Genomic DNA, 10,607 nt, shown 5'->3' on the forward strand with positions numbered 1-10,607 from the left:
AGTATGGAGGTTTCTCAAAAAACTAAAAAACCTAGTGATTGCTAGTCTTTTACTCCTCACTGAGGAGGGGGAGGGGAGGGGCGTGATACAGGCTACAAGTGTGAGACGGTCTACAAGGATGTATTGTACAACACATGGACTACAGCCAATATTTTGTAATAACTATAAATGGAGTGTAACCTTCACACATTTTATAAAAATTTTTTAAATAAGAAAAATTTAAAAGTCTTATAAAATAAAAGATGCATTTCTGTTTCCAGTAGTTGTGTACATGATTCAGAGAGTTATCTGGCATCTCTGAGCCTTGGTTTACAGTACCTGTCCCCACACTGTGCTATCATCAGATTCTCTGACTCCTGGTGATTCTCTGACTGAAGTTTCTCTGACTTCATTCGGCTTTTCCAAACATGGTCGGGTATGCAATTGGATATCTTCCGAAGACTAACGACCTTTAGAACATCCTTTGTTTATGTCGTTCTTACTTAGGAGCTATGCCCATAACTTAAAATATGTAGTTTAAAATGCTGGCCATTCCAGGTCACCTACAGCCAAGCTTTCCCCGAAATATTTACTGAGGAGAACAGCACTGAATTTGTGGTCACAGAGTTCTACCTCAAAATGTAATCTACAGGTCTCAAGATCCCCATCCTCCAACTGTGTCATGACACTTGAGTTATCTGGACCATTAATTATAAGGTTCCTCATTGTCTCAAAGAGTTTTGGTTGTAACATGGTCTTCCCTGCGGGACTGAGACCAGCAGGATTCTTGACCACCAGAAGGAGTCGGGCTCCTTTCTGGTAACATTTCAGGGCGTGAGTTGACCCCGTATTCCTTCCCACCTAGGCTTGTTAATGCAGTTCTTCTCTGAAATAAACTTGGCACTGTAGGGCGTCCCAGTCTTCCCTGACTTCACCTGCCAACCCCAAGCATCTGGGGGAGCCAAACTGATGATGGGGTGATAATTCTGGAATCCTAATTACTCAGCACCTATTGTGATGCTTTACCAAATACTTTTTCAAAATTGAGGCTTATAACCAACCATAATAGCCCCCAAATGGCAACTCATTGTGCATCAACTGAAGAACGGAGGGATTAACTGCTGTATTCACACAATGGAATACTTGACAGCAATGAGGATGAACGACCTACAACTTCATTTAGTGCTGTGGGCAAATCTCACAAACATAACGCCGAGCAGGAGAAACCAAACACAGAGAAGCATATGTGTGTTAGTCTGCTATGTATAGACTTGCAGTGTCCTTCCCAAGCGCAGAAACAACCAAAACTGATCCATGGTGGATGACGTCACGATAGGTGTCATCTTTGTGGATGGGGAGCAGACAGGGGTTTCTGGGATGTTGGTAATGTTCTGTTTTTCAGGCTGGGTGCTGTTTAATACAAGAGTGTTCAATGTGCTAACACACAAAGTCCTCAGGTCGCACACTTAGGATGCGGGCACTTCTGCTGTGCTGTGCGAGCTTCGTCGCTCAGTCGAGTCCAACTCTTTGCGACCCCACGGACTGTAGCCCTCCAGGCGCCTCTGTCCGTGGGATTCTCCAGGCAAGAATCCTGGAGTGGGCTGCCATTTCCTTCTCCAGGGGATCGTCCCAATCCAAGGATTGAACCCAGGCTGCATTGCAGGCAGATTCTTTACTGTCTGAGCCACTGGGGAAGCCCAGGGCACTTTTGCATATGTATATATTTTTTTAGGGCTTCCCAGGTGACCCCTGCCAATGCAGGAGACTCCGGAGACATGAGTTCAATCTCTGGGTCAGGAACACCGCCTACAAGAGGAAGTGGCAACCCACTCCAGTATTCTTGCCTGGGAAATCCCCATGGACAGAGGAGCCTGGCGGGCTATAGTCCCTGGGGTCACACAGTCAGACATGACTGAGCATGAGTTGAGTGCTTGGCCATCACAGCATAATACTTTAATACAAAGCTACTTGGGGGGATTCCTGGTGGTCCAGTGGTTAGGATTTCACTCTGTCCCTGCTGAGGGCCCTGGTTGGGGAACTAAGATCTCACAAGCTGTATGGTGTGCCCTCCCCCTTTGCCAAAAGACTGGTCAAAATGACAAACCACGAGGGTAAAAGAACTAATTTTTAAAAAATGATTTGCATTATAAAAAAAAAAAAAAAACCACTTGGAAAAAATATCAAGACCTATGGAAAAATCTGAAATTGAGAAAACAGGGACTGGACTGGGGGAGGTACAACAGATGCCAATGAATTTTTTCAGAGGAGTTGGTGCACTTGGCCCCAACTCTGCGGGGTTTTCTGAAGTTTGTTGGGGGGGCATAGTGAGTGATGGGGGAGCCCCTTTGTAAGAAGAGCAGCAGCTTCACCTGCAGGCTCCTTTTCTTCTCCAGCACTGAGGCAGGGTTTACCATCCCTCAAGGGACTCAAAGAGGAGCTTGAGGATGCTTCCAGAGCTGAGCACCCACACAAATGAACGGACACCCACAGGCCTTGCATGAGGGTAGTCACCGTCCACAGAGTAAGACTGTGGTCTCTCCGGGGCTGCAAGCGGGCGACCCTTGCAGAAACTTCCCTCCTGGTTTAGAGCCAGCTCTGCCACCTACAGACTTTGTGGTCTCAAGAAAGGTGTTTCTCCCGTTTTCTAGTTTTCTCTTCTCTAAGATGGTGATAAGAGTAGGAGTGCTGGACACACAAGGTACTCAACACACAAGAAGCTCAAGAGGTAGGTTCCTCCTCCTGTTACCATCCTCATTCACTTTTTCCTTCAGAAACAGATTTTTCCAGTCTGAATAGCCAAGTAACTTGGCCTCACAGGACAGCGGGCTGTCGGGAGGCCAGAGAAACTGGAGTCCACCCCACTTCACGGGGGGCCATGAGGGATAAAGACTCAGCCTTAAATCTCTGCAGAATTACTCAGAGACTGCTCCTTCAGAAACTCAGAGTGCAGTGAAAGCAGCGTTTGAGACAATGACCCCAGACTCACAAATCACGTTCCAGAGCTTCTGCCTTCTGGAGATGTTCGTGAGAAACAGCAACAGGTTTCCACGAGTGGCTCCCAGAGATAACCCTGGGCATTGCGGGGTGCTGTGCCGGGGTGGGTAGAACCGAGCCACCAACACTCCAGAGAACAGTTGGGTGATTCAGCTAGATGCTCCCTAAACCATCTGTACATTTGCCGAGAGAGGCGCCTTTGCTGAGAAGAGCCCTTGGAGAGGAACGCTGGACCAGGCAGCCGTGCCACGAGCTCACTGTCTTTGGCATCCATCAGACACACAGCTCCAAGGGCAGCAGCTGCCTGGAAGCTTTGCGGGAAGCAGCCCCACCCACTGCATCTGGAGAAAGCCAAAAGGGTCAGGGTGAGCCCAGGGTGGGATGCTCAGCCTCAGTGCAGCAGAGACACCCTCTTTGATGGCTTGCTCTGCTCTTCGTTTGGGTCTAAAGATGCCCAGGGCAGTTTTCCACTGTTACTTGCTGACATATAGTGACGAATTTGACCCATTGTCAAATCTTGCATAATACTACTTAATTACAAAGAAAATTCTAAAGTTAAATTTTCCTCTAATTTAACAAGATTTTAGGGTCATCGCAAGAGGCCATCTCCTGTCTGCAAAAGCTTGAACCCTGGAGTGTTCCCATTGAAAGGAAACATGGAGATCTTTCTGATCCGATCCTGTATGCTCTAGTATAGAGGTGGAAATGAGGGCTAGAAATTTACGATTTTTGTACCCAGGTTCCATCCCTGGGTCAGGAAGATCCCCTGGAGAAGGGAATGGCAACCCACTCCAGTATTTTTGCCCAGAGAATCCCATGAACAGAGGAGGCTGGCAGGCTAAGTAGTCCATGGGTCGCAAAGAGTTGGACACCGCTGAGCGACTAAGCACGCACAGAGCCGGGACAGCAGGAGGGACTAAACACCAAGCCGATGACCAGTCCAGTTTCTGCTCTCTGATTCCCACGGCTTCCTTCTCGCTTAACAAATAAAATGCCTCCAAGGGAAACCTCAGCTCTCGGGAGAAAAAGTCTTCAGTGTAAATGAAACCTCCCAGCGCCTTGGGCACAGGAGGGACAGAGCTGGCTCGGCTACTCCCTCTCGGCCTGGCTGGAGCCCATTATTTCTGTGGAAATGGAGAGGCTGGAGCCCCTCTCCTGCCTCCGCTGGAAAGCCAATATGCCCTTGAACCGTAGAGGAATAACTCGAGGATTAATAAGCTAATGCGGAGGGCGATGAGCGCGGCAGCGTGGTGTGTGGCTTGCTAAGTGAACTAAATCAACATCAGCAGGCGCTGCAACCGCGGAACACGAACCCGGATGAGATAATTTCCTTCTTCACCAAGAAGGCCCTCCGACCTAATGAAAAGCTGTATATCCCTCCTGGAGACAGCACAGTCCACAAAAATGCTACAGTACTTAGAGAATTTGTAGTGATTCTGTCCACATTCACTAAGAACATTCCTTCTCCACTCCCACTCCACCCTACCCCCTTATTCAGAAGAGCATGTCATATTTATTAAGCACTATTATATTTCAGGCAGTTCCCTCAGGGATTTACAGGCATTATCTCATCTAATCCATCAGCCCTGTTAGGGATGTTGTATTTTTATTGCCATCGTACAAGTCACACAATGGAGGGGCAGAAAGGGGGAAGCAACTTCCCAAAGTGGTGGTGCCTGAATGTGAACTCAGGTTAAGGCATGACTTTCCTTTTTTTTTTTTTAAACAAAATGGAACCAACCACGAAGGGACTCGAACCCTCAATCTTCTGATCCGAAGTCAGACGCCTTATCCATTAGGCCACGTGGTCATAACATACTCGGCAGCTAGGTGCAGCCAGCCTTCTCGGAGATGGTGGCACTGTTGACTTCAGCTGCAGAGGACAGGGTCATACATCCCAAGTCCAACCAGGATTTTCCACTGCCTGCTGCCTGTTCGGGACTTCCTTGGTGGCTCAGACAGTAGAGAATCTGCGTGCAATGCAGGAGATCCAGGTTCCATCCTTGGGTTGAGAAGGTCCCCCGGAGAAGGGAATGGCTACCCACTCTGGTGTTCTTGTCCTGTTCCCTCCTAGGATCTGCACAGAAGCACCACTGCATTAAACTCCTCAGCAGGGGAGTGGTCACCAGGGGGAAAGGCTGAGACCAGGGGTTTGTAAACGGCCTTCAGGCTTTTATACTTTTTAAAAGCTCAATGGAGATCAAGAGGGGAGATCAACTAAATAAAATAATGACAGAACATGAGGAAGTGGGAAGCTCAGGAGTTTTAAAATTCATATCCTGTTTAAAATCAATGTACTTTAAGCATATTTCATGGTATTAAAGTTATAGGACATAAAACTCAATCACTCTTGTGGACAATTGAATGAAATGAATACAAACACAGCATAGTTCCTGAACAAACATTCCCCACATGGTGTGGTTCCTGTGGAAACAATAAAAATAATCCAATTTAGTCATGCAGGGTTCACCTTCCCCCGCCTGTAATTAGTGCTGCTACAATGGAGGAAGCAGAGAAAGAAAACGAGATAAACTGGCAACAGAGAATTACATCTAGTCCCCAGCAGGACCAGTTCTCTCTCTTATCTGCAGTTTCCAAATCCCATCTCTTATTATAGATATTTATCCTCCCTACTAAGGCCTCTCACACCTAATCATGTGATTCTTTTTCCATTTTCATTCCATAGCACCAGTCCCTCTATAGCCCATAGAAAGAGATTGGGAAGAGAGTTGTTGGAAATCTAAATTTAGGGGCAGAGGGGAATGACAGTGAGGGTATTTAAGGAAGGGTATATTTCCTTTCCTTAATCCAAATGGGGAGTAGGGAAACTCCCAAAGGAATTATTTATAAAGATTGCCAATGCAAAGAGTCGACTCATTGGCAAAGACCCTGATGCTGGAAAAGATTGAGGGTAAGGGGCAAGAGGAGAAGGGGGTGACAGAGGGTGAGATGGCCTCACTGACTCAATGGACATGAGTTTGAGCAAACTCCAGGAGACAATGAAGGACAGGGAAGCCTGGCGTGCTGCAGTCCATGGGGTCACAAAGAGTCGAACACAACTTAGTGACTGAACAACAACAACATAAAGATTGTGGAGTGCCTATGAGAAGGGGTGACTGACATATCGTGTTCCAGACTGGAGCTGGGCTTAGGCAGCGGGCTGAAGGCCCTGCCCCTGTGCCATTGTGAGAGGGATGGCAAAGCGGGAGGAAGGGCGTTGGTGGAGCTCTCTGCACTCCCACAAGCATAGTTCCCGAGGATCTCATGGGCATGGAGGGAGGGACCTGGACTGGACCTGCATTGCCAGCTTTTCCCCTAAAATGGCTGCTTGCTGCCCAGGGTGTTCCAATGGCAACAGGCTGATGGACCGGCCACTGTGTTGAGAGCAGGAGGAGCTGGAAATGGTCAAGCTGGAGCTAGAGGTTTTGAGTTATAAGAGGCCTCATGGGCTTCTGCTGAACTCCACGTGCAGCTCCACCATTGAACCAGTCCTGGGCAACAGCCATGGAGAGGGAGCCTGGGGATTACTCAGGTGTTTCGTTCCCACTTCAGCAGGGGTGTGTTACAATCCAGTGATGACAGTACCTGCCAGATACAGTATCAGACACCTCAGGTTTAGGGGCCTGGCACCTGGTGGCTCAAGCTGGTAAAGAAACCACCTGCAGTGCAGGAGACCTGGGTTCGATCCCTGGGTCGGGAAGATCCCCTGGAGAAGGGAACGGCTACCCACTCCAGTATTCTGGCCTGGAGAATTCCATGGACTGTATTGTCCATGGGGTCGCAAAGTGTGGGACATGACTGAGAGACTTTCACTTTCACAGACACCAGCTGCACATGGGGTCCTCAGGCCACCTATTATTTTGACTGACTGGCTGGCAATTTGGGGGTTCCCACAACCCCCTCCGTTCAAAAATTCACTAGAATGACTCACGGAACTCAGGAAAGAACTATACTTACCACTCTAGTTTGATTATAAAGGGTACACATAGCGTGAGGTCTGGGAGGGAATGAAGAATTTGTTGGCCCTATCCTCACAGGATCAGGACACACCAGCCTACATCAGCCTACATCAGTGTGTACACCAAGCAGGAAGCTCTGCTGAGCACTGGCATCCAGAATTTCTGTTGGGGCTTCATTGCATAGACAGGATTGATTAAATCCCGCTCCATGAGATTTAACTGAATCTCCAGCTCCTCTCCAGATCTTCTCCCCTCCTAAGCCAGCTGAGAGTTCCAACTCTAATCACAGGCTTCCTGGTCTTTCTGGGGACCAGCCTCCACCCTGAAGCAATCTAGGAACCCACCAGAGTCATCTCATTAGCACAACAAAGACAGTCCTTACACTAGGGGAAATTCCAAGGGATTTTAAAGCCCTGTGCCTGGAACTAGGGACACTGGATATATTCCCGAATATTGGTGTTGGAGAAGACTCTTGAGAGTCCCTTGGACTGCAAGGAGATCAAACCAGTCCATCCTAAAGGAAATCAGTCCTGAATATTCATTGGAAGGACTGATGCTGAAGCTGAAATTCCAATACTTTGGCCACCTGATGCAAAGAACTGACTCATTGGAAAAGACCCTGAAGCTGGGAAAGACTGATGGCAGGAGGAGAAGGGGATGACAGAAGACGAGATGGTTGGATGACATCACCAACTCAATGGACATGAATTTGAGTGAACTCCGGGAGATGGTGACGGACAGGGAAGCCTGGTGTGCTACAGTCCATGGGGTCACAAAGCGTTGGACATGACTGAGCGACTGAACTGAACTGAACTGAACCAGTGATAGCCAGAGAAGGAGCCACAATCAAAAGAAGACTACTTGTGAGCTCATATAAGCTAATTAGCAAGACATTAAAAAAAAACTCCACCATCTTCCTTGCCTCCAAACCAGAAACGGAACCTATTAAAGGAAGGAGAATTTGCTTTGTTAAAAAGAGGAGACCACACACCTCTCTACTCCACACACCTCTTAAGCTGCAAAACCTGTCTGTCTGGACTGGAGAAAGGAAAGAGCTCTGAATCAGAGACTGAAACTTCACACTGAATCAAACTAAATTTTAGTTAATGAAAAGGACCTAAAAGTTGTGAGATTTTCTTAAGATACCATTAAGTGATGAGAAAGTAGGGTTTGACAGTAGAGTTGAAAGTGTGGACTAGAAAAATAAAACTGTGTCATGTTCAAAGCACACGGAGCTTAACGCACACGGACAGTCACTTATAGCCACTAGGGTAGCGAATAGAAAAAAGATGGAAAATATCAAGTGTTGGCAAGGATGTGGAGCCACCAGAACCCTCATATGCTATTGAGGAGCGTAAACTGCTGTAACTACTTTGGTAGAATGTTTGGCAACACCTATTAAAGTTAAATACATGCATACCATATGACCAACCCAATTCTACCCATAGCGATGTACCCAACCGAAATTCATTTGTTTATCAGAAGACATGAACTAGCATGTTCAAAGCAACACTATTCATAATAACCCCAGACTGAAGATCATCCAAATGGCCATCAACAGTAGAATGCATAAAAATAAGTTGTGAAATGTTTACAAATGGAATAGCATACAGCAATGAGAATAAATAATCCCAAACTACACACAGCAATGTGGATGAATCTCACAAACACAATACTGGTATAGAGATCATTCTTGGAGGATAGAAATAATGTCTCCCTTTGAAGCAAGAGGAAGCTTTGTTTGCAGCCCACTACAATGATCCAGGTTTCCTAAGTTCAAGATCTCTTCCCTACAGGACAGTTCAGTGCATGTGCAGGTGTAGCCTGGCCCTCCTCTTGTCACCCCCATAGGACTTGGGGCTCAGGGAACTGGCCCAAGATGTAAGTAATAAGATGTCCTTCGTCTCTGATCCAAGAGTCTCTGTGTCCTCGGCAGCAGCCATGAAACCTGCAGGCTAACTTCATAATTTGTAGATACGGCACAGTCTCAGACTCCTCACAGTTATTGACATCCTCATGCTTCCATGTGCATACATTTGAAAAATAATACGCCTGAGGGTGCATCTATTAATCTATAGACAGTATCTGTGGAGTTGCAGAAACACCACTTAACAGCCTTCTCCCCTGTGGCCTAAGTATACCCATGCATCTAAAATTTTCTCTTTGCATCAATTCCTTAAAAGGTTTGTAGCATCATTTGCTTTCATCACATTACCCCCAGGTGATGCCTGCAGAGCCAAGCTACCATTCTCCACCTTCCCTTTCCCCCTTTCACCTGGCTGACATTTACTGATTTCAGTCTCCTCCTCTGATTTATCAGGCTATATTTAACTTTTCCTTTCCTGTGCAAGCTCCCCCTTTTCAGCTCTCTGCAGAAAGGCTCATGGGGTCCTTTTCCCACTGAGACTTCTTGTCATTTGGAATGACATTTGCTTCCCTGGTGGCTCAGATGGTAAAGAATCTGCCTGTAACGCAGAAGACCTGGGTCCGATCCTTGGGTCGAGAAGATCCCCTGGAGACGGGAAAGGCAACTCACTCCAGTATTCTTGCCTGGAGAATCCCATGGACAGAGGAGCCTGGCAAGCTACAGTCCACGGGGTGGCAAAGAGTCAGACATGACTGAGAGACTTTCACTTTTATTGGGCTTTTGTAGGCTTCCACTCAGTTCCCCCCTTCAGTTGACCTCATTTCACTGGTGTCTTCCTGATCAATTTTAACATTCAGTCATATGTTGGTATTTCCTATGGGGCTGTCATAAGAATAAAAAGCCATCATCACATTTCACCTGACAGCTAGTGTGAAATTGTCCCAATATAAAGTAGTTGATATTTTGCCCAAATCAATCCCTGACTCTTATTTTGTTGATGACCCTTTTCTTCCTACATTATTTCTGAACAGCAATGTTTCGGATTGTTTTTAAGGTGTCTTCCTGGCTTTTTGAAGTTCTTTTCTGTATATTTTTTTCTGTTCTTAATATAACTCTACTCTTGAATTTTCCACCATGCAAGAAAGATAACTATCAGGATAGCAACTTAGTTTCCCCTCAATAAAACTGAGTCATTAATAATATTTCACATGAACTGACCTAATGCTTCTGAAACAGTTTGGGGTTGAACATTTCCTTTAGCCAAGTCAGATAAACACAGTTCTTTCCTTTAACTTTCCTTGGGCTTCCCGTGTGGCTCAGCTGGTAAAGAATTCGCCCGCAATGTGGGAGAGATCTGGGTTTGATTCCCGGGTTGGAAAGATCCCCTGGAGAAGGGAAAGGCTACCCACTCCAGTATTCTGGCCTAGAGAATTCCATGGACTGTATAGGTCATGGGGTCTCAAACAGTCAGAGACAACTGAGCAATTTTCACTCACTCACTTCCTTTAACAGTCTTTTCCAATAAAAGATAAAAACTTAATGTAATTGCTGTGTTTTAGACATGAATTACACCCTGTATGTGTTCAAGAAATATATATTTACAAAATTATAAGTCATATCAGACTTCTAGTGAAGGTATGACCTTTCCTCTTACCGACCATCTCAGTAGCATCTCACTTATATCTATTTCATGACCCCCACTCATTTGGAATTCGCCCTTCAGGAAGTGAGCTTAATTAGCTGATGGGCCTAAGAGACCTGGCTGCACCCATGGGGGGGCTCAAGCACGCTCCGTCTGAGCTGAGCTC

At 46.5% G+C, this 10,607-nt stretch overlaps 1 non-coding gene across 1 annotated transcript; it reads right to left on the bottom strand.

Moving 5' to 3' along the window:
- Window positions 1-4,710: 4,710 nt before the first annotated feature.
- TRNAR-UCG lies at window positions 4,711-4,783 on the bottom strand. Its single transcript has one exon. It is a non-coding gene; the product is annotated as a tRNA-Arg (tRNA).
- Window positions 4,784-10,607: the final 5,824 nt, after the last annotated feature.

This window comes from Cervus elaphus, chromosome 25, assembly GCF_910594005.1.
Source record: "Cervus elaphus chromosome 25, mCerEla1.1, whole genome shotgun sequence".
NCBI classification, from domain to species: Eukaryota; Metazoa; Chordata; class Mammalia; order Artiodactyla; family Cervidae; genus Cervus; species Cervus elaphus.